The sequence below is a fragment of the Scyliorhinus canicula genome, chromosome 14 (genome assembly GCF_902713615.1).
Source record: "Scyliorhinus canicula chromosome 14, sScyCan1.1, whole genome shotgun sequence".
In the NCBI taxonomy this organism is placed as follows: Eukaryota; Metazoa; Chordata; class Chondrichthyes; order Carcharhiniformes; family Scyliorhinidae; genus Scyliorhinus; species Scyliorhinus canicula.
Window position 1 is genome coordinate 39,031,193 of NC_052159.1, and position 21,192 is coordinate 39,052,384.

General features: G+C 42.3%; 1 protein-coding gene across 12 annotated transcripts in view; it reads right to left on the reverse strand.

Moving 5' to 3' along the window:
- Positions 1 to 21,192, reverse strand: part of nbeaa (neurobeachin a) — a 1,044,979-nt gene that overhangs the window by 219,339 nt on the left and 804,448 nt on the right. Inside the window, exon 1 of one of the 12 annotated variants that reach the window (XM_038817855.1) lies at positions 8,727 to 8,838. The exons of 10 other annotated variants lie outside the window; for them this stretch is intronic. The gene's annotated coding sequence lies outside the window, so the exon portion shown is untranslated. Of the gene's footprint in view, positions 1 to 3,313; positions 3,860 to 8,726; positions 8,839 to 21,192 lie in introns of those variants that run through there. One more of the 12 variants, XM_038817854.1, reaches the window with a different exon arrangement.

Genomic DNA, 21,192 nt, shown 5'->3' on the forward strand with positions numbered 1-21,192 from the left:
GTATTGGAAAGATGCAGCTGATAGCCAGGTGCTTTTTTGGTGGCCGGGTCGGTGCCAAAATTGAGGAGATCTCTTGTGCAAAAGTGCAGAACCTGTCGCCATTAGCCCCGTTATACACGTGGAATGGCCAGAAGAGGTCTGGCAGTGGGTACATGTCGATTACTCCAAACCATTGCAAAGGCTCATGTCCCTCATTCTAGTCAATGCTGCAAAATGGCCTGAAGTTGCCATCATTAAGTCAATGTGATCGGACAAAACAATCGAGAGATCGGGTGAAATCTTTAGCAGATTCAGTTACCCTAAACAACTGGTGAGCGATAATGAGCTGCAGTTCATATCTCAAGACTTCATAAACTACATGAAAGAGAATGGAATTCAACACATCCAGTCCCCTCCTTATCACCCTACCACAAATGGGCTGGCAGAACATTTTCTACAGACGATTAAACATTTGTTGAAGGCAACCAGAGAACAAGGTTCATTGTCTGAACATTTGAGTCAATTCTTACTCACTTACAGGAATACTGCGCTTTCAACAACCCAAGTTTCTCCGGTGTTACTAATGGTTAAGCGTCCACTACGCACAACATTCAATTTGCTAAAATCACACAAGACAATAGAAATTGTCGAGAAAAAGCAGCAAGATCAAGTCATACAGCAGGAGAACAAGGCAAAACGTGTTTATCGCCAGGGTCAAGAAGTTCTGGCAAGAAATTATACTACAAGTGAAAAGTGGATTCCTGCCACCATCTTGGCACAGACAGGATGGGCCTCCTACACCATACAACAAGAGACAATGTTAAATGGAGAAGGCATGCAGATCAACAATTGGTGACAAGAACCAAATTGCCAGAGCCAGAACCGACAGAGTCCAAATCCAGCTTTGCCAGAGATTAACTGGAACTTCCTGAGAAGCTGACAGTAACTTGACAAATTGGGCAAAACAGCACCTCAAATGCGAATCAAACACCATACCAACCTCAGATCACTACATCGACTCCGGTTAAGGTAACCACTGACAATGTTCACACTAAGCCAAAGACACCAGAGCTTGCAGCAAGAACTAAAAAGCCGGTTCGCCAACAACCACACAAAGAACAATAACCTCCGGAATGTCTTATTTATCAACAGTTGTTGATTGATTGTTCATATTGTCACTGATTATAAATGTCATACTGTTTTATTGTGTCAGGGACCTTAGATTTAATGGGGGAGGCTGTCGTGTATTCATAGTGTTTTTAGTGTTTTCCCAAGCAGACTTGTGGCTGAACAGAGGCACTTTAAGAGAACAGTTGTGAGACGTCATCGGCCTCTTGCCCGTGCAAATGGGCAGTCTAACATTACAGCCTGTAGTGTTAACTTCTTCTAAATAAAGTTCTACATTTTGGTTGAACCCCCAAGGCCTGCAGACTCAATCTTGAATCCACCACAGAGACAGGGACAGCAGTTTAGAGGGCCCATCAGAGGGCACCGAATGCTCCATGTTCTGTTCAGCTGGATGCAGATGTTGAGCTTTGGGGGCTGTCAATGAAGAGGGCACTTCTGGGGCAGCAGAAAAATCACGGGTAGGATACTGCTGAGCATTCCAGTGGCACTATGCATATTTGAAGAAAGGTTCAAAGAATCTATCTCAGGCCCGAGTGACATGATGCCGAAAGTCTTTGCAATGTCTTCATCCATGGGAACAGTGATATTCTGCAAATATCTCCTGCAGATCCCTGGAACAAGCCTGGTGCAAAGAGGTTTGTGGACGGTGGCAACAACTTATACTCATGGAGTGCCTTTAGTGTAATGAAATGCCCCAAGACACTTTGTAGGAGCATTATAAAACAAAGTATAACACTGAGACACATAAGGGGATATTGGGTCAGGTGATCAAAAGCTTGGTCAAAGAGGTTTTAAGGACTGTTTTGAAGAGGCAAGTGAGGTGGAGAGGAGAGAGGTGTAGGCAGGGTATTCCAGAGGTTGTGGCCGAGGCAATCAAAGGCACAGCCACCAATGGTGGAGCAATTAGAATTGAAATTGCACAAGAAGCCAGAGTTAGAAGAGTGCAACTATGTGGGAAGATTGTAGGGTTGGACGAAATTACAGAGGAGCAAAGGCATGGAGGGATTTTAAAACAAGGATGAGATGTTTAAAATGAAAACATTGCTTGATTGCTTGATCAGCAGCCAATGTAGCTTAGGGAGCACAGGGGTGAAAGACAAATGCCTGTTAAGACATGAGCAGCAGAGATTTTGCATGACCTCAAGTTTATGGAGAGTAGAATGTGGAGACCATTGGAGTGCACTGCAATAGTTGAGTCATGAGGCAATAAAAGGATGGTTTGGCATTTCAACAGACGACCTGAGAGTGGCAAATTTGAGCGACTCCACAGTGGTGGAAATAGGTGGTTTTAATGGTCAGAAGCTCACTTTAGGATAAAACGTGAGACCAGACTGGCATTATCAGACAAGGGAGATTGATGGAATCAGTAGATAGGGAATGGAGTTTGGAGAGGGGACTGAAAACAATGGATAAAACTGGGCATTATCAGCATACAAATGAAAACTAATGCTGTGTTGTCAGATGATGTCACCAGGGGGCAGCATATATTTGAGGAATAGGAAGAATCAAGGCTATCTCCTTGGAGATCCCAACATTGACAAGTATGGGCAACCTCTATCCCCTCAGCCATGGGAATTGCTGGGGCACACCCAACAGCACGCACTGTTGGGGTCAGCACTGGGCACTAAGGGAACTCTGTTACCAGTAAGAAGTCTTACAACACCAGGTTAAAGGCCAACAGGTTTGTTTTGAATCACTAGCTTTCGGAGCACTGCTCCTTCCTCAGGTGAATGCTCATCCATGCTTTCGTTGCCTCGCGACTCAACTATTACAGTGCACTCCAATGGTCTCCATTCATCTGAGGAAGAAGCAGTGCTCCAAAATCTGGTGTTTCGAAACAAACCTGTTGGACTGGTGTTGTAAGACTTCTTACTGTGCTCACCCCAGTCCAATGCCAGAATATTCACATCTGTTACCAGCGGCAGAGATGTGCAAATTTCCAAAGTAGTGAAAGCGACTTCCAGTTAGTGAAAGTCATTTCCAAATAGGCCAACAAGGAATTGGAAATCACCTTCAAAGCAGTGATAGCACAATCTCAGCAAAAGCACTGTGAACAAAAGCCTTTCACTTAGGCAAAGAAGCAGGTATAAGATCTTAGTACACACAAGATCTTTTACCAATTGCTTTCAGTTGTGTACAGTTAAAGTTAAAATTCCTGCAAAGTAGTTGTTAATGATTCATTAACATATTTAAATTTACAACTCACCTCTCCCGAGGGGTCTCACAGTGTCAAATTCGCTGCAGCTAATGCGGAGGTCGGCAGGATGAAGCTGTTTTCCTCTTACGCTGTCAATTTCAGCACTTTTAACCACCCATTCATTGAAAAATCCACTCATGCTTTTGAAGTTAAAATTCCCTCCAAAAGTGTCAGAATTCAATTAGCCAGCCTCCACTTTTCAGGTGCTTTTAAAACGGTTGTTTGTTTCTCGCACCTTGTTTCTATTTGCATTATTTTTAGGGGAGAAACTTTAGCCATGAATAATTTATAAAAAGTATTGGGATTACTTAGCAATATATGGTCCAAGCTTTTACATTTGCCCTTCAATATTTTGTAGCATTCATATATCCTGCTGGGGGTGCGAGAGGCTTATTGAAAATCTTGTAAAACAACAGCTGCTGTGAAGAAATGTTGCTAGTTGCTTTCAAATTTTGTCCTTTAGTATACATGGGATGTGATAGGCATGCTTAGGGACTTGGTGGATTTGAGCTGTGAGGCAACTGAAACACGCTCTGTCAGTTTTCAACTCATTCTGCCAAATGTGTTAAATGTGGCTCTGAGCATTTAAAGGACTGGAATTTCAGGAAAGCTCCAGTTGCTGCACAAAGGGCTCATGAGCAATGAATGCTGCACCATCCCCCAATTAATCTTGTCTCTCTACCTTTGCTTTTGCTTTCCCTCCATGTGAAGGTAATAATGACACCCCCATCCATTATCCTTTTATCCCGTTATTCACGTGAAATTGCTTAATAACATGTTACAGATTTGTCTTCAGTCATATAATTCTTCCTGTCATTGGCAGTATATCATCCACAAAACATATAGCCCTGTTTCCCAGTGTACGCTTTGAAGATTATTGTCAGTGACACCTTCAGGATGCATTCACAATTTGGAGCATCATTTCCACCATAATGTGGAATTACACTGACTTATCTGTCATTGCCAAAAGCACAACAAGCAATTCTGTGCTAATGCAAACGTAATACACATTTTCTCCGTGCTGTTGGAACAAGGGCTCTTGTAAATTTATGCGAATTATGCCCTTTCGTTGGAAAGTAGGTCCCACTGAAGGACACTTTGGCAGCTGATAATCTCTGTTTGAGTCCATTAGATAATTTGTAGTTTATCCTCTTGTAATTATATAGTTAAAATCTTTTTATTGCTATTAATCCTAAATTATGCCGTAGTTTTGTTAGAGATAGCAGGGAACAGGGCGAATTAGTGGTTTGTGGATTTCTGCTTTGAGAAACCTGTGTCATCTTTTAACAGTTTAATGCCACAAAACATTATGAAGCTGGTCAGGGTTCTTAAGATTTTTTTTAAAGTTCTCCTTTTAGCAATCACTATTGTTAAAACCAAATGGCTTCCCTGCCCAGAGTGGCATTCCAAGGGGACCTGGACACCCTAGTGTGTACACCAATCTGACAACACATGACAAGCTGGTCGGCGTGCAGTAATTTGACTAATTATACAGGATTAGAGGATATTAATGCAAGCTGTTTTCTCTAGGGTTAATGACCTACTGGCTGGGTTCATATGCCCGCAAGTCTGCAAGAAGCTAAAAACACAAACCCAATTTCTGATCCTCGTCTTTTCGTATCAGCAAATGAGCACATCAAACTACTGAGCAGCAAAATGCATGTGACATTGTGCCTTCCTATTACCCTTCAAGCCCTTTTTAACTTTCCACCCTAGGGATTATGGGAAAGAAAATGAAAGTTCTCTCTTTACAGACTACAGTGGATATTCAAAAACAATTCTACATTAGCACAAAGAAAATGCGTTAGTTCTATTCTAGTCAATTCTAATAAACCAAGCAACTGAATCAAATTCTCAAATCAACCACACCTGAAAGATAAAAACAGCATTGTATGGGTTTGTGCATTTATGCACAGAATTCTCAAAGTCTGATTATGCAGCATTGCTTTATTTAACCAGACATTTTCTTCAAAGAACACACCATGAACTATTCATACTTATTTATTTCCTTTCAAGCCAAACGCAGATAACATCATCTAAAATGTGTGAATGAATGGAAGATGATAAAAGGACATTCAAGCAAAATATTGATAAATATTTGGCTTTTAACATCTGATGAGCCACCTTGATGAAAGAAGTTAGGTTGTAAAATGTATAACCCTCATTGTGAACTAGTCTATCAAATTAGTATAACCATTTGTAGGCTCCTTTGTGGACAATCTCTGTAGAAATCAGAAGATGCCTAAATAGTTTTTAAACTCATGAAATCATGAATTTAATTTGCAAAACACGCAAACCTTGAAAACAGAATTTATGGCAAATTATTTTCTGCAAAAAGGGAAATGTTGATCAGAAGTAAAGTGCATTGCATTTCAGAATGTAATATTTTAGCAGTAAGGATAATCTTGCCATATTTTAAATTTAGTTCAGAATTACATATGCTGACTGCATTAAAAAAACATACACTGCTTTTGAAAGTCACACTACATTTAGTTGACCCCAAATAAGTAGAATTCCTGAACACATATCTTTTCTTGCACGTCAAAATTGCTTCTTTGAACTTCTGAAGTTCGCTATGTCAATTAATGTTTTCTTACATACACAATACAGGCAACTTCTATTGCAGGATGTGTTAATAACAAATTGGGAGACATTTTTACAAGTCACCCAATTTTCTGTGCCAATCAAATAAGTGATATGAGGAGTAAAACACGCTTGGTTAGTGCAGTAGTAAAATTTTAAATTACTTCTAGTAAATTGTGTGCACTCTGAATTCTCTGTCATTTATTCTATTTAAAAATGATTTGGAGGAGAGTAAATCTTTTAGCTTGGCTTTGTTTGTAGTGCTTTCTCCTTTAAACCATGACATTTTAAGTTCACATCCAGTGGGCGGCACGGTGGCACATTTGTTAGCACTGCTGTATCACCGCCAGTGATCCAGATTCAATTCTGACCTTGGGTGACTGTGTAGAGTATGCGCATTCTCCCTGTGTCTGTGGGTTTCCTCCAGCTGCTCCAGTTTCCTCCCACAGTCCAAAGATGCACTGTGGAGGTAAGGTGGATTGGCCATGCTAAATTGCCCTTTAGTGTCCAACTGGTAGGCGGGGTTACAGGGATGGGGCAGAGGTGTGGGCCTGGGGAGGGTGCTCTTTCACAGGATCAGTGCAGACTCGATCGGCTGAATGGCCTCCTTCTGCACTCTAAGTATTCAATGATTTTATGATACCTTCAGCAAATATCTTTAGATTTTCTGATTGGACACATCTCTGATCGAGACAGGAGTTCCATCTGTCAGAGAAATGCATGCTCGCCCAACCTCAGTGCATTTCTGGCCCAAGGTGTGTGTAGCGATATCATGGATGCGTGGTAATTCACCGACTAACCACTAGGAGTCTCATTAGTATATAAAATGTTAGAGTCAGATGACCTCCGACTAACTAGGGAGCTGAGAGAGAGATAGTGGTTTGTGCATGTTCATACTGTTATTTATCTGTTGTTTTGTATATATTTGTCACACGGTTAATGTTAATGAATCATTTCTAGCTTTAGCTACAAGTGCTCTTGTAATATAAATCACGCCATCCAACAAGAACATTACAGTGTTGTTTGCATGAAACACTCTTTACGGAGCCACATCAGTCTGGAGACAGAGACTTATTATAACATGCCTTTACTGGAGAACTTTATTTATATGAACCACATTTTTTATTTCATTGATGTCAATAGGCATGCTCCAAATGTGTTTGCTAAGGACCCTCTCCCAATGCGCTGTAAATTCCACGAACCCTTGAGGCCTCCATCCACCTGCTTCTAGGACACTGTGCATGGGTCTATTCCCACTTCTGCAAAATCATCCATCCCTGCTTCAATCTCAGCCTACGTCTTGCTGAAATCCATATCCATGTCTTTTTCCAAATCTGGACTTGACTATCTCTCTGTTGGCCTCTTATCCTCCACCATCTGTAAACTTCTTAACACTCAACACTCTGCAACCCAAATCCTGACAAGCCGTAAATCAGGCTCCACTTGTCCCTGCTGATCCACATTGGTGCCTGTTCCCCCTTATGTCTCAAATTCAAAACTGTAAGCCTGGTGTTGAAACCCCTCGTGACCTCATCCGTCCCTATGGCTGTAACCATCTTCATACTCTTCAGTTTCTTCCCCTCATTTAAAACCATTGCTAAAATTTGATCAAGTTTTGGGGGTACTACTCCTAATTCGCCCTGCTTTGACTCACCATCTTTTTTTTATGCCTTTGCACAGTGCATTGAAATATTTATCTCCATTAAAGGTGCTACATAAATGACAAATGATTGTCACCGCATCGTCAAAGCTGCCACATTTTAAACAAAATGCTAAATTAAGGGCCTATGGAGGCAAGATTAGCAGAACTGCAGGACATTTGGTTAAAATTAAAAACTCTCAACTGAGATTAGAAATTTCAAAAGACTCTACCATTCTCCACAGAGTAATGGATAAGTGGGACAAAGGCAGCAAATACTTAGCGAATTAACTCCTTCGGCACATGTAGAATGCAAATAGGGTTGAATTTTAAGGTGATAAAATAATTTACGGAGAGCAATGGTTAAAGCACTGTTGTGCATATTCAGTGTACATAAATAATTTTTAAGAAAAGAGCATGAGAAAAATGTACACTTTCTTATTCAGAAGCATTACTTACATTTTCAAATTGTATTTCTACAAACTTTGTCATGACAGTATTTTAGGGGATGCTGTTGGAAATTGAATTTTATCTCAATTTATATTTTATGTGCATGGCACATAAATGTCAGCACATCTTACATTGAATGTGCAAATAAAGTAGTTTAATCAGTTTAAGGCCCTCTAACCAAGTGTAGAAACCAATGGAATATTCATTATGAACACACTGGTAGATTGTAATATAACTGAAAAGCTGAGATGGTTACGAACAGTTTTGAAACACTTTTACCACAAATAAATGCATACTTACTTCACCAGGAATCTATTTGATTCAGTTATTTATAAACTAATTGTGTCCACCATTATTGATAGAATCGTACGTACTAATTAACATTTAACAAGTTAACAAAGTATTCAGAGACAAAAATGATTAGTTTGTAATATTAATAACATCAGAAAATGGTCAATATATATTAAAAATACAAGTTAAAATATATCCTGGAAAAAATTAAATAATTCAGTTAAATATAGAAAACTAACAGAAGCTTTACTATGCACAACAATCAGCTTAGAATTATTGTATTTAAGATAATGAGTGCTCAGGAGAGTTCTGACTTGAAGCTACCTCACTGATGTGTGCAAAGGCAACATGCCACAAGAAAAGAATAGGTATACAGCTGGGCTTTCTCTTCTGATGTAACCCCAGGTTGCACCTGTAACCCCCACCCCAATCCTCCCCCTTCTACAAACAACTACATACCAGCTGATCTACAGCAGTATAGCCCCATAAGACAAGAAATGTTTTCGCTAGCCTGCTGTGCTTCCCTCAGTTCAGTGCTGCACCACATGGTAGATGACAGCTTTGTGTCTATCTGTTTCCCGCATCCTCCCCCACACACACAAAACGTTCTATAGCTAATGATGCAAACATGAAGCGTAAAGTCTCCTTAATTTGACCCTTGTTCACTCCTAATTGGATTGCGGCTGTGCTGAAGTATAAAACAGACCTGGTTTATTCAACTGGGTTTTATAGACTGAAGGGATAGACTATAAAAGGCCCTTACTCTGGCCATGGACAACTTAAAGATTAGGCGATGAATTGCAGCTGTCACTTAACTAAAATCTAATGAATTGCTTCCTTAAACAGGTAACTTTTCAGTTTTCTCATTGTGATAATCTTCAGAGTGTGCTTGACCTAAATTTAATAAGATGCTATTATAGTGAAAGTGCAGCTGTTGAACAAACACTGTTGAACGATACTGTGCATTCAGGGTGTTAATGATCCTAAAATGACTACAACCACTGTTTCATTCAAGCTGAACAAAGCTCAGGGCACTGTTCCTCAGCACACTGTTTGAACACAAACTGTCTGAAGCACAGCACTTACTTGTCTTTATAAAATCCAAAAGGTCAAGGATTGTTTCAGAAAATGGCTCAACAACTCAATTGTGTTCTGTAAGAAATCTAAACTACTGTTTGGATAGGAAAACTGGCTTCTTTTCCCAGAAAATAGCCCTAATACAGAAGCAAGACAGTCTATAATATACAGACAGGTGTAAAACATGCAGTAATTACAGAAGATGGAATTAGTTCATAGCCTGGAGGCAAAAGAGAACGGTGCATTGACAAAAGAGAATAGCAAATAGGGAACGCAAACAAAAAATGTTTGGATGTGTAAATTAGAAAGAAAAATGAGACAGAAAAGCAGCTTTTCCCCACCATTATTCACCACATGAGAACAGAGCAGCTGAACATGATCAAGAGGGCTTTGGTGCAGTGAAACAGGCATCAACACCGAAATGAAGCCAAGAATGGCAGCTCCGCACTCCCTAGTCAATCACTCATTATGTGGTGAAGTACTCTTGAGAAGAACCTCTTATACTTGACCTATCATATTACTTCTTCTGTAAACGCATAATCCCTGCTTGTTAGGTGGTGTCAACACCAGCATTCATTCGCTGTGGTAGTTCCTTTGTGTTTAGACACCTAAGAAGTAGTGTCACTGTTGAAAAGCAAGCACCACTTCAGGACATTGTTAAACATTCCGATTTTACTAACATCAAATACGCACTGATTTTTCAGCATATACATTCAAAAAGCAATTGTTCAACTAGTTCAAATTCATCTATACTTGAACTTTTGTTTGGATTTTAATATTTAACCAGTTACATATCAAGATAGTTTTGCTCAAACCAAAACCTTAACTAGCTAACTTCCCCAAGCCTGCAACATTTAATTTATATTGGGTCCGCACTCAAACACAATTCAGCACCACAAGAATTTGGCTTTTGCAGTTCTATGTAGAAACAGGGATAATTTTAAATATGGCACAATAGTTCAATAATATGCTGAAATAGTCTTCCATTAGAAATATTGCTTTATCATTAAAATGTGGGGGTGTGCACTTAAGCTTCAATGGTTGAGTTGCTATGAGTTGGTATGAGTTGCTTCAGTGGTTCTATTTATTCACATTCAGCAAGTACACATCCAAGAGTAAGAAAAATATACTTTTACCCCACCTTCAAATTCAAACTAGCCAGCTGACACTATTGGAAATTTTCAAAGTGAAGGATTGGTAAAAATTTGAAGTTGTGCATGCAATGTTAATTTTTAAGAGTACATCAGTTGAACTGTTAGTATGTTTTTAGTTCACCGAGTCAATAATAGAACACCATTTTAAATATTGTTTAAAAGTAAGATTGACAGAATGTGAACCATCAGGTGTGTGCCATGATTCCATTTGTAATGGCATTCTGATTTTACTTGGGATTTGAGTTACAAGTAATTGGCAAAGTTGAAATTTATTATAGAATACAAAATTGAGTGTTTGAGCCATTTTCTGAAACAATATTTGACCTTTGGGCTGTTTGTTGGAATGCTGTTCTTGAGGGAGTTCCAATATTTTTACCCAGCAAAGATGAAGAAATGGCGATATAGTCCCAAGGTAGGGTGACATGTGGCTTGAAGGGTAAGTTGCAGCTGGTGGAGTTCCCATGCGTCTTCTGCCTTTGTCCTTCTAGGTGGTAGAGGTCACAGGTTTGGAAGATGCTGTTGAAGGTGGCTTAAGAGGTTCTGGAGTGCATCTTGTATATGGTATACACTGGTGCCCCCATCACGGGTGGTGAGAGAGTGAATGTTTAAGGTGGTGCATGGGGTGCCAATTAAGTGGGTTGCTTTATTCTGGGTGGAGCTGAACTTCTTGAGTGTTGTCGGAACTGCACTCGTCCAGACAACTAGAGAGGAATCCATCACACTCCTCAATTGGAGCGGACTTGAAGATGGTGGACATATTTTCGGGAGTCAGGTGAGTAATCTCAGCAGAATTCCGAGCCTCTGACCCATTCTTGTAATCACAGTACTTGTATGGCTGGCCCAGTTATGTTTCTGGGTCAATGGTAGCCTCCAGGGTGTTGATCTGGCGCAATTCAGCATTGGTAATGCAATTGAATGTCAATTGAATGATGATTAGATTCTCCCTTGTTGGAGATGGCACTAAAGTGGCAAGTAAAGCTCTACAACACATCAGCCCAAGCTTGAAAGATGTCCAAGTCTTGCTGCATATGAACAAAGTATCTGAGGAATAGTGCATAGTACTGACCATTATGCACCAACATGTTAGTCTAGAAGATAACCTAAGCATAAGGAGAAAGCAACTCGAGCAACTACTTCCACTTACATAGTCCTAACATGTGCAGGAAATCATCTCAGAGCATTTAACAACAAGGGGGAATATGGTGGACACAGACACAAGGAAATTGGTGGGGTGGGGGAACGTGGAGAAACTGGGATGGTGAACCAATTGAAGATATGAAATAAAAAACAGAAGCATTCAGATCGCAACATTTAAATAATGATTTGACATAGGAAAATGTACTGAGGCATTTCACAAGAACAAAATCAGGGAGAAATTGACACAGAGCCAAGGAGTGAAATATAGGGACCAGTGACTAAAAGCTTGGTCATGGAGCTGTGTTTTATAAAGAGAGGTGCAAGGAGGAAATTCCAGAGTGTAAGGCCCAGACATTTGAAGGTATAGCCACCAATTGTGGGACAGATTGAATGGACTGCACTAATGGCCACATTCAGAGCAGCATAGTTCCTGAAGGAGGTGGATTTATTTGAACATAATAATAAGAATTTTAAAAGTGAGACTGGGAGCCATTGTAGGTCAACGTGCACAAGGATAATGAGTGAGCGGGACTTGGTGTGGGATAGGATATGGGCCATAGTTTTAGATCAGCCTAAGTTTATATTGTGTGAAGGATGGGAGCCCCAACCAGGAGAGTATTGAAATAATCAAGTCTGTACGTAACAAAAGCATAGACAAGGGTTCCAGCAGCAGATGTATGAAGAGAAACAAGATGGGTTTCGAGAGGTAGAATGATCAGCATGGGAGTGAGTCATGGTTTTACTGAGAACAAGGACATTATAGCCAGATTCAAGGGAGTGTTTGAATGGACTGGCAGCTACAGAAATATCATGCCCAACAGAAGGCCAAAGGATGGAAAGTTGGGAGTTTGGAAGTGCTGTTGTAAGCGACACAAGGGAGAGATTTATTCCAGGAGCAGACACAATTGGGAAAGAGCACTACCTACTGGAAATCTGAAAAAAACAATAAATGCTGGTTTTACCAGTGAAGCCCAAATCCCATGAGCAATTAAAGAAAAGGAAGGATCAGGGATGATATTGTTGAATGGTAGAGCAGGCTTGAAAGCAGGCTAAATGGGTAATAATTTTTACGACGTTGAATTATCGTTTCAGATTCAGAGAAACATAGCAGGATCTTCCAGCCATGCCGGCAGCAGAATTTCCTGCTGCTGCCAAAGTCAATTGACTTTTAGCAGGTTCAAAATCTAGGCCATAGTTCCTGAAGGAAGCTAACCGATGAATTTGAATGTAATAATAATTTTTTTTTAACTGAGATACTGATGGATTGAATTCAGTATAAGTTAATGTGCATAGTGATGATGGGTAAGCAGGACTTGATGTGGGATAGAATATGACCAGCAGAGCTTTAGATAATCTTAAATTTATATTCTCTCAACTAAATGCTGAGGGAATGTTCCCTGCAAGTAAGACTCTATAACACAAATGTCAGGGGTGCGCATACCTCAAGTTAGCCAGCTTAACCTGCTTTAATTTTTTGGTCCAAAATGTTGCAGAATCTTCCTTCGGCAATGTGTCAAACATTCCTGCCGAGAGAAATAAGTGAGTTATGCCGAGTGATCGACTTTCTTCCCAGTGAAAGGAAGGGGATCTCCATCAGTTGACCGATAAACCCTCCTAAACTGTCCAGCAGCTTGCAGAATTAAAACTGCTGGGTTGCACACTAAGCACAGGGCTCTTAAACCACTTGTTAAATAAAAGAAGTGGTGGGAATGAGGTCTTTAATTACCCAACTAAGGGCCTCAACTGGGTCACAGACAGGCAACCCAACAAAGTTTTGTAAAATTTCAGTGTGGGGGGGGGGGGAGAGAGAGAGAGAGAGAGGGGGGGGGGGGGGGGGGGGTGGGGAGAGAGAGGGGGGGGGGGGGAAGAGAGAGAAGGGGGGAGCAAGCAGGCACCAGGTATGCACCCAATGGCATTGTGCCCTAATTTATGGGCCCACCCACCTGCTTTTCTGCCGGCAGGTGGCCCATCGAATTCGACCGAGAGACATTTACAGCACAGAATGAGGCCATTCAGCCCATCCGTGCAGCAATGTAGTCAGTCCCATTCCCCTCTTCTATCCCCATAGTCCTGCAAGTTAATTTCTTTCAAGTGTCCATCCAACGTCTTCTGAAATCATTGATCATCACACCTTCCATCATCACTCATGGGCACGGGTTTCTGGTCATTGTTACTTGCTCCGTGAGAGAAGTCTTTCTCACATTCCCTATTCACCTCTTGCCCAAAATCTTAAATCTGTGCCCCTAGTCCTTATACCATCAGCTAACGGGAATAGGTTTTCAGTGTCCACCTTATTCAAACCTGACATAATCTTGTACACCTCTATTAAATCTCACCATAATCTCTAATATTCCAAGGAGAATAATGCCAACTTCACCAGTTTAATCTTGTAGCTAAAATCCCTCAACCCTGGAACTATTCTGGTAAATCTCCTCTGGAGCCACCCAAGAACCGTTACATTCTTCCTCAGTGTGGTGACCAGACCCGATGCAAGAATCTAGTTTTGGCCGAAGCAGAGCTTTACAATGATTCAGCATATCTTCTCCCCTTTCGTTCTTAGTGTCTCTCCAGAGGTGAAGTGGGAGTGACTGTTCTTGACATTAAGGCAGCATTTGACCAAGTGTGGCATCAGCAGCCCAAGCAAAACCAGTCAATAGAAATCGAGGGAAATCTCTCCATTGGTTGTAATCATACCTAACACAAAGGATGTGGATGTTGGAGGTTGATTATCTAAGTTCCAGGACATCACTGCAGTAGTTCCTCAGGGTAGTATCCAAGGTTCATCCATCTTCAGCTACTTCATCAATGACCTCTCGTCCATCATAAGGTTAAAAGTGGGATTGTTCACAATTTTCAGCACCATTCATGATTCCATAGTATCCCTACAGTGCAGAAGGCGGCCATTCGGCCCATCAAGTCTCCTCTGACCCTCCAAAACAGCACCCACACCCAGGTCCACTCCCCCGCCCCATCCCTGCAATCTCACCTAACCTGCACACCTTTGGACACTGAGGTACAATTCAGTGTGGCCAATCCACCCTACCGGCACTTATTTGAATAGTGGGAGGAAACAGGAGCACCCGGAGGAAACCCACAGACATGAGGAGAACATGCAAACTCCACACAGACAGACATCAACGGCTGGAATCGAACTCAAGTCCCTGCGCTGTGAGGCAGCAATGCTAACCATTATGCTACCGTGCCTATTCCTCAGACACTGAAGCAGTCCATGTCCAAATGCAAAAAGATGTGGACAATATCCAGGCTTGGGCTGACAAGTGGCAAGTAACATTCACGCAACACAAGTGCCAGGTAATGACCATTTCCAACAGGAGTGAATCTATGCATCACCCCATGACATTCAATGACATTCCTATCGCTGAAACCCCCACTAATAACATCCTGGGGATTATTATTGACCAGAAACCTAATGGGATCAGCCATATAAGTAGGTGGCAATAACAGCAGGTCATAGGCTTGGAATTCTGCGGCAGGTAACTCATCTCCAGACTCTTGAAAGCCTGTCCACCATTTACAAGACACAAGTCAGGAGTGTGATGGAATACTCTCCACTTACCTGGATGAGTGCAGCTTCAACAACACTCAAGAAACTTGGCACCATCCAAGACAAAGCAGCCTGCTTGATTAGCATTCCATCCCCAAAATTCACTCCCTCCACCACCACTCACAGTGGACCATTGTGTACCATGTACAAGATGCACTGCAGGAATTCACCAAGGTTCCCTTAGACAGCATCTTCCAAACCCACAACCGCAACCATATAGAAGACAAAGACTGAAGACACCACCACCTCAAATTCCCCTCCAAGTTACTCACCATCCTGACCTGGAATATATTGTCACTCCTCTACTGTTGCTGGGTGAAAATCCTGGAACTCCCTCCCTAACAGCACTGCGCCAGATGGACTGCGACAGTTCTAGGCAGCACAATAGTATCTTCTCAAGGGCAATTAGTGATGGACAATAAATGCTGGCCCTACCAATGATGCGCACATCCGATGAATGAGTTACAAAATGTATTCCAAGATGCCATGTTCTTTGTTAATGACTATCAATATGTTCTGCCAACTTCAAAGATCTCTGCATATGCATCCCTCAGGTCACTCTATTCCTGCAAACCTTTTTAGAACTAAGCCATTTAAGTGCATATTGCCTCGCTCTCTCTCCTTTCTGCCAAAATGCACCACATCACACTTCTTTGTGTTGAATTTCATCTGCCACATGTCTTCCCATTCTGCTCGTCTATCTGTGTTCTTATTAGTCAATTGGTATCATTCTCACTGTTTGCCACGCCGCCAAATTTGGCATCATTTGCAAATTTTGAAATTTTACTCTACATCGCAATATCCAAATCGTTCATAAATGGCAAAAAATGCAGCAGTTCTAGCACTAATCCTGCCAGTTTTCTATCCACGTATATACTGACATTCCTGTTTCATGATCTTCAATGTTGTTCACCAGCCGTTCATGTGATAGTTTGGCAAACACTTCCTTAAAATCCATATAGCCAACATCCACTGCATTCTCTTTCTCAATTTACTTTGTTGCTGCACCAGAAAACAAATTAGATTACTCAGGCACTGCCTTTTACAAATCTGTGTTGGTTATCCTTAATTAACTGAATCCTCTCCCAGTACCTGGTGATGTTTTCCTTGATTATTGTTTCTAAAACCTTACCCACCACTGATTTTAAACTAGCTGGTCTGTAGTTGCTTGGGCTGTCCTTACATCCTTTCTTGAATATGGATGTCACATTTACCAGCCTCCAATCTTCTGGCACTTTCCTGTATCTAGTGCAGATATATCTTTCACTGGTGTGGCACGGTGGTGCAGTGGTTTGCACTGCTGCCTCACGGCGCCGAGAACCCAGGTTCTATCCTGGCCCCGGGTCACTGTCAGCGTACAGGTGGCACATTCTTCCCGTGTCTGCGTGGGTCTCACCCCCACAACTCAAAGATGTGCAGGATTGGTGGATTTGATACGCTATATTGACCCTTAATTGGAAAAAAAGAATTGGACACTCTAAATTTACTTTAAAAAAGATATATCTTTCACAGAGAGTGCAAGTGGATTGAGAAAATGGCACGGCGATGATGTCACTGGACTAATAATTCAGCGACCCAGACTAATGTTATGGGAGCACAGGATCAGATCCCACCACGGCAGCTGGTGAAATTTAAATTTAATTTAGTGAACTCTGGAATTGAAAACTAGTATCAGTGAGCATGAAGCTAATATTAATTGTTATAAAAACCCATCTGGTTCACTAATGTACTTCAGGGAATGAAATCTACCATCCATACCTGGTCTGGCCTACATGTGACTCCAGACCCACAGCAATGTGGTTAACTTTTTTAAAATGCCCTCCCTAATGGCCGAGTAAGACTCTGAGTTCAAGGACAATTAGGGATGGGCAACAAATATTGGCATTACTAGTAATGCCCACATCCCATGATTGAATTTTTAAAAATTCTCCTATTTCTTTTGTTCTTATGTTAACTTTGTGATTCATGTATAAAGACATCCAGGTCTCCCTGAATGGCAAACAGCCTTTGCCAGTCTCTCAGCATTTTAAAAACATTCACAGCGGAATTCTCCGTCGACGTGATCCCCTAGTCCACCGTACATCCACGGGTTTCCCGACGGCGAGGGGTGGCCACAATGGGAAATCCCATTAGCCGGATGCGGAAACGGAGAATCTCACTGCCGGTCGGGCGGTGCTGGAAAATGCGGCTGGTGGAGGGGAGAATCCCACCCTCTGGGCGCGATTCTCCCCTCCCCATGCCGGGTGGGAGAATCGCGGGAGGGCTGGGCGACTCACGACACGCCGCCCTGGCACCCCCCCACGATTCTCCTGCCCCCCCCCTCGGAGAATCGCCGCTCGCCGTTTTTCACGGCGACCGCCGATTCTCCGGCCCGGATGGGCCGAGCGGCCTGATATTCCCGACCTGTTCACGCCACTGGCAACCACACCTGGTCGCTGCCGTCGTGAACATGGCGCCAAAGGTTCGTTTATGGCTTGTGGAAGGCGGAGAGGGGAGTGAGCACCTCGGCCGTGCTCGGGAGGGACTGGCCCGCGATCGGTGCCCACCGATCGTCGGGCCAGCGTCTCTAAGAGACTCACTCTTTCCCCTCCGCCGCCCTGCAAGATCAAGCCGCTATGTCTTGCGGGGCAGCGGAGGGGAAGACGGAAACCGCGCATGCGCGGGTTGGAGCCGGCCAACCTGCACACGCGTGTCTGACGTCACTTAGGCGCCGCCGCCGTCGCGTCATTCTCGGCGCGCAGCCTTGACGCGGCGGCCGAGATTTACGGAACGCCGCTCCTAGCCCCCTGGGGAGGGTGAATAGGGTGCGAGGAGCGGCCTCCGAGGCCATCGTGAAACTCGGCCGAGTTCATGACGGCCTTCCCGATGCCGCGCGGGAGCGGAGAATTCCGCCCTCTGTTTTTCTATTTTTTATTCGAAAGCAGATAACCAAGTGGATTGCATTTCCCACATTATAATCCATTTGTTATATTCTTGACCACTCACTGAAACTGTCAATAACCCTTTGTGGTCTCTTTGCGTACTCCTCATAGCTGACTTTCCTACCTAAATTTGTAGCATCACACATGATAGGATAAACCTTGGCTTTCAGGTGATTTTGTAAAATGGATAGAAGTGAGCAGGCAGATCAATTTACTTTTCTGTCAATTTTTACTTTGATTGATATTACTGTCTACTCCAACATGATTTTTCCAATTGGGAAATGTCATATAGAATGGGCACTGGGCTAATTCAATAGTAGATCCTAAAATTAAAATTATAGTTATAATTTAATCATTGTAAAAACAAAATGTTTCTCTTAAAGGATTCTATGAATGCAATTCTCAGTTATGGAAGTTATTCAAGACCATTTTATCCTGTGTCCTAATTTAGAACTGTGTTGCGGGAACTGAACCCCAGACACATATTGCAAATACCTCTGAATTTGTAAAAAAGATGCTCATGTCTGTCAATTGAGAAAGTTAGGCCAAATATATTTTTTTTAAGCCTGGAAATGCTGGAAATCTGAAATAAAAATAAAAATGCTGGTAATTCACAGCAGCACGTGTTTTTATTTTTCACAAATGTGGATTAATCAGCTATATATTTCCAGAATGTTCTGTTTTAATATGCACCTAATTCTTGTTTGCACGAGAAACATAACTATGGGCAACTCGAAGATGTCTATCATGCAAATTTCATTCTTGAATTATATCAGGATAAAAACTTATTGGCAACGATTTAAATAAATGGAAACAAAGTCCCATAGCGAGTATATTTAGCCTCGTGTTTCCCGGCGTTCGCAGCACCGAGAAACCCTGCTATTTAATGCGCCCCGGTTAGATTGGGGGCGTCAGCGGGGAACACGCAGTCAAATCCACACACAGTCCCATTTTCTGCACTGAGGAGTTCTACGATCACTGGAGCCCCCGACACAACCACCGACCCCCCCCCCCCCCCCCCCCCCACACACACTTTGAGGGAATCTGCCACCCCCCCCACCCCCACAGGGTACCTCTGGCCCAATTGCCACCAAGTGGAAAATGCCAGTGTGGCACCTTGGCAGTGCGAACCTGGTACCCTGGCAGTGCCCCTGCCAGCTAGCAGTGTCACCTGGGCACTTTGGCAGTGCCAGGCCAGTACCCAAGCTAGTACTCCTGGGGTGGCAGGCTGGCCGGGCCAGGGTGGCCAGGTAGCACCAGGGTACCACCCAGCCAAGAGGGCAAGCACCTGGGCACCTCCGATACCCTGGGAGATGCTCATGAGTGTCATTCCTTCTGGTCCCGTTTGTGGAGACCAGTACTGAACGACGCTCGCACTCGCCCGAGGTCTCTGATGGGCGGGATCTCATGAGGTGTGGCGAGCCAGGTAGATCCCGGGAGCAGGGTCTCCTGGCTTCTATCAACCATGTTGCGCCAGGGCGCACTGCCTTTCAGGCGCAATGTGGCCATTTTCTTGGCAACATGTTTCATATTAATGCAACATGGAGTTGGAGCAGTAGAGTTATAAATTCAGGCCAGTTTCTTTATATCTCTTCTATTTGTTTCCAGACAAGAAAGGGTGTCAGTTGGGAGATTGGACTTTCCTTGCGCCATTTTCTACTCTGGCTATCTATGTGGACCAATTTTTACATCTAAAGTCTTAAAGTGTAAATTTTGCCAAGTGTGATCTTGGCTTAACGATAACTATATTGATCAATACCAGTTGCTTGGGTTATGAGGATTTCAGCTAGTTTAATGCAGTCTTGTCCAGAGGTATTAGTACAACAATATTTAAAGGCGTGGTGATCCTCAGGTTAAATCACCACCAGTCAGCTCTCCCCCTCAAAGAAGAAAGCAGCCTATGATCATCTAGGACTGTAGCGATTTTACTTTACTGAAAAAAACAAAACACCTTGTTCTATGCTACTGCGTTTAGATAAGAAGCTAGAAAATATAAATCAATGGGATAGGTGAATACCAGTTGCAGCTGGTCACTACAAAGATAAACTATTCTATAAAGCAATATTATAGGCATCATTAGTCATAATTACAAAATAATATGCTGAACAGAATGCACTTGCATCAATTGGGAATGGTGCACAAAGGATCAGACAACTTATGAACTCTACCAAGCTCTAGAAGCAGTTCATAAAGCAACTGCCGAGTATATTCGGATTCATATGATGACACCTTCTACAGCAGAATGACCAGATGACACAGATGGGACAAACTCAAGTAAAGAAAGGCCTCTTTTGTGTAAGTCCTTGGACCATATTCAAAACCCATTCAAGCAACAAATTGGGGAAATCTGTGCAAGTAGCATTACATTTTGCTCTTTTGTTTGTAAGTCAATGCCACCATTTGGCAAAATACAAACAGACACATTCTGCTTCCACTCATAAACTGCAGTAAGGCAACAAGAATGTTTATACCGAATTAAGTTTAAAATCTTAAATGTTCTTCTTTACATGTTTACCCTTTGATATCTTCCAACCTTATTTCAGATAAATAATTTCTGTGACTGGGAAAATGCCGGAATGTTCCATTTATAAAATGCATTTCAATGTTTAGAACTGCTAGCTTTGCCTCAGCCACAAGAACAGCAGTAGCTCCAATCTAACGAAGCTTAGGTGATTTACGTCACCAAATATTTCATGAAATGTGGTATCACTGAGCAGTACTGATAATTCAGCTTTAAATGAACCCTTTTACGGCACCTAACAATGGTGACTAAAATTTCACCAGTGCATGTTTAAAGGGTTAAGACAGGAACACGGTTAAGGTAATCACAGCAGTCACCCAACACCGCAATCTGCATAGACTAAAGCATTTGTCATCATTAGCTTCAGTACTGACAGTTGGCACCCAGGGTGTCCCAGTGCTGTAGGAGTGGCAGTAACAGATCTCTCAGCAGAGTTCATCAGGGCTAAGCCTCATCATTATTTAATTTTATTATCTTTTTGTCAATGACATTTGATTGTAAGGTATCTAACCTTAACAGTGACAGTAATTTTTGTAAATCACCAAAAATG